Below are 3,834 nucleotides of genomic sequence, written 5' to 3'. Positions count from 1 at the left end.
ACGGCAGGGTAGGGTTAGTACCCCTGGACATAAGGGAACGGCAGGGTAGGGTTAGTACCCCTGGACATAAGGGAACGGCAGGGTAGGGTTAGTACGGCTGGCGATGGGAATGGCAGTGGCTACAGGGAAGGGTCATGAGTGCTGTTTGTAATCATGAAATAGGTCTTTCTTAATTCTTAAATTTTTATTTATTAGTGTGTGTGTGTGTGTGTGTGTGTGTGTGTGTGTGTGTGTGTGTGATGTATACATTCAGATTTCAGGCCTGTATTTAGAAATCAGAGAACCAATTTCAGAGTTGTGGTTTCTTGGCTCAGTGGCAGATATTGTAGGGGGGGGGCGGTCTCTAAGCCCTTGTCTTCCTGAAGGAATGAATTCAGGCAAGAGACAGAGTTTAAGAAATTTATTTAGCAAGTTGAGTTAGTGAAGCTAAGCAAAGCCCTCTAAGGAGATTGCAGTGGGCTCCCTTAAGGCAGCCAGTGTAGGTTCAGCCTGTCCGCCAAGCAGTTTTTAAAGATGTTTTATGAATATTTATAAGTAGGTTGAGAGCATTCAGGGCCTTTTACCCCTAAGCAGTGAATGCCCTAGGAAAGCCCTGGAGCGTCTCTGCAACCCAGCTGGGCAGGAATTCACGGCATCTGGAATCACAGCCACTTGCTAATCAGCCCTATTCTTTCTTTGCTCTGGTCACCTAGGCTAGCTCACACCCTTCTGTTTGCTTTCCTCGGGATTCCCAAATCGCTGTTTTAACATTTACATTTCAACCCAAATATTTGTTTCTCACTAACACCTCCGCGGTGGGTTCTAGGGGACCAAGCTCACGGTGTCTGGGTGTCCAAGTGTCACCAGCCCTGCAGTTTTATCTAGACTAAGCTGGTGGCTCCATGAATCTGCACACGTGGTAAAACGGCAATTAGTTCTAAAACAAACAAAAGCTAAATAACTATGATAGTTTTAATTCTCAACTTGGGGTAAGCTAGAAACACCTGGGAAGAGCATCTCAAGGACAGACTGACTAGATCAGGTTAGCCTGTGGGCATCTTGGTGACTTGGTCCTGTTAACTAAAGTTGGGAAGACCACGCCCGTTGAGTCTGGGTCCTGGAGTGGAGTGGTAGACACGCATTTGTTCATTTCTTTCTGCTCACGAACATGGATGTATGAGATTAGCTACTTCAGGGGTCTAATGCCTTGACTAATGGTCCCCAAAATGCTGAACCATAAGCTGAAATTGTGAATTAAAATAATTGTGAGGGCTGGAGAGATGGCTCAGTGGTTAAGAGCATTGCCTGCTCTTCCAAAGGTCCTGAGTTCAATTCCCGGCAACCACATGGTGGCTCACAACCATCTGTAATGAGGTCTGGTGCCCTCTTCTGGCTTGCACGCATACACACAGACAGAATATTGTATACATAATAAATAAATATTTTAAAAAAATAAAATAATCGTGAATTTAAGGCCAGCCTGAGCTACACAGCAAGACCTTGTCTCAAAAATATCAGGAAAAAAATTTGAACATTTCTCATGTCAGAATTAATTCCATGGGTATGCTTACACAGGCCCACAATAGTTTAAATATATTCTTTCTTGATTAGTCTTTATAAAACACTTAATTGTAGTTTATGTACCATAAAATTTGTTCTTTTTGCAGGGCAGTGATCACACATACCTTTAATCCCAGCATGCAGGAGGCAGAGGCAGGTGGATCTCAGTGCAGTGAGTTTGAGGCTAGCCTGGTCTACAAAACTACAGAGAAACCCTATCTCAAAAAAACCAAAAAAAAAAAAAAAAGTTCATTTTAACCACACAAATTAATGGCTGATAGTAAATTTAGTCATACAACCATTATGGAAAATTCAATTTTATAATATTATTTTCCTCTTCATAAAATCCTTTATTTTCTTTGCAATTCCGCTTTTACTTGTAGCTCTGCACAACCCCTCTGGATTACTTCCGACCTGCAGTTTCCATCCCCTCTGCTTCTTTTCATTTCTATAGTGTCAAGGGGGTGTTGACAAATTTCATATTCATGTACCTTTGAAACAACTGTCTTTTCTTCTTCATTGTTCCCTTGGCTCAGGGTCAAAGAATGGAGTTTCATTGTGACACTATCATGTATATCATTATATGTCCTTGTGTTCACCCTCTCATGGCCCCCTTTGCCACCCAAGTTAGTGCTTCTTGTCTTTGCAATAATTGTTCTGTTTTCGCCACGTTACATTCTCTCTCTCTGTCTCTGTCTCTGTCTCTGTCTGTGTGTGTGTGTGTGTGTGTGTGTGTTGGTGAAGGAGGGAGGGATGGAGTAAACAGAAGAAAAGGAGGGAGAAGATAGAGGGAAGGAGAGAGAGACAAAGGAGAACATCAGATTACCTTGTCTTGACCTACTGGGTGCTAGGGTTTCAGGTATACATCACCGTATCTAGTCTGCATTTTAGTATAATTGGGATATACCCAATACTCAGTATTATATTTTTTTTTCACCAGTTCTGTGGTAGTAGCTGTGGAAAAGCTTTGCAATCATGCTCAAATGTAGCTTAAAAGCGTCGTGTGTACAGCTTCAATGAGGGGGATACTAAAGGATATTAAATGGCACATAAAATTGATATTAACGCATTTACATGCATACTGTCTTTCTTCAAAATTTGATAAGCACAATCAATTGAACTTTGTCCCAGAGTAATACCATGCTGCTGACATACGTTCTCCGTCTTTAGAGTGATACAAGATTGATCTGTGCATTTTCAAAGCAGGAGGCATTGGTACGTTGACAGAGTTCTATTAAAGCGACAGTATTTCCATTATGCCAAATGTCTAATGTACACCTAATGATTGTATTATACACAGGGAGCTGTTATGCACTGATTACCAACTGCTGTTTGTAATCTTTGGAATGCATTTTTCTGAGGCTGAAAAGAATGATGGAGAAAGTCACAGAGGGAGAGGATGCAAACGAAGTGATCCATAAGCAATGGGGCTCTGTAGAGCTCCATGTGGCTCCATCAAGCCTCCCCAGGCTGAGAACCACTGACAAGTTCTAGGAGCATAATAAATTCCTAGGCTAATGGCAAGAAAGCAAATAGTAGCCTTAGATTTCATATGTCCATGCATGCCAGGGCTGTGGTAACACTTGATACCTTCAGTCCTGTGTTACTTGGGTTGAGCAGCAATTGCTAAGCCAACTATATCCCAACCATATATCACTGGCCATTTTAATCAATCAAGGATCAATTTTCTCATGGAGAAGCCATTAGTTTCCTTTTTTTTTTTTTCTGAGCTAGTTTTATTCTTGTTACAATCCAATTATGTAAATGCAGACTGTGCCTGCTTTTCCCAGCCACCCAGACCTGAATAATCACAGAGAAACTACATTAATTACAACACTGCTTGGTCTATTAGCTCAGGCTTCTTATTAACTAACTCTTACATCTTAAATTAACCCATCTCTATTAATCTACGTGTCACTACAGGCTGTGGCTTACTGGTAAGGATCCGGCATCTGTCTCCTTCGGCAGCTACAGAGCATCTCTTTGACTCTGCCTACTCGCTGTCTGTGTCTCTGTTTGGATTTCCTGCCTGGCTTTATTTATCCCTGCCATAGGCTGAAAGCAACTTCTCTATTAACCAATGCTAATAAAACATATTCACAGCATACAGAGGGAAATCCCACATCACAATTATATTTTAAAAATAGCTGGGACAGTGAGCTTATAATTTGCAATCCTAGAGAAGCTAAATAAGAAGATGAATCCAAAGACAAACATATAGGCATCCCCCTGAATATTAACCTTCATCAGGCGATGAAAGGAGACAGAGACAGAGACCCAAATTGGAGCACCGGA

Source organism: Microtus ochrogaster, linkage group LG10 (assembly GCF_000317375.1).
Source record: "Microtus ochrogaster isolate Prairie Vole_2 linkage group LG10, MicOch1.0, whole genome shotgun sequence".
Taxonomy (NCBI): domain Eukaryota; kingdom Metazoa; phylum Chordata; class Mammalia; order Rodentia; family Cricetidae; genus Microtus; species Microtus ochrogaster.
Note: the sequence above shows the minus strand (reverse complement) of the source record.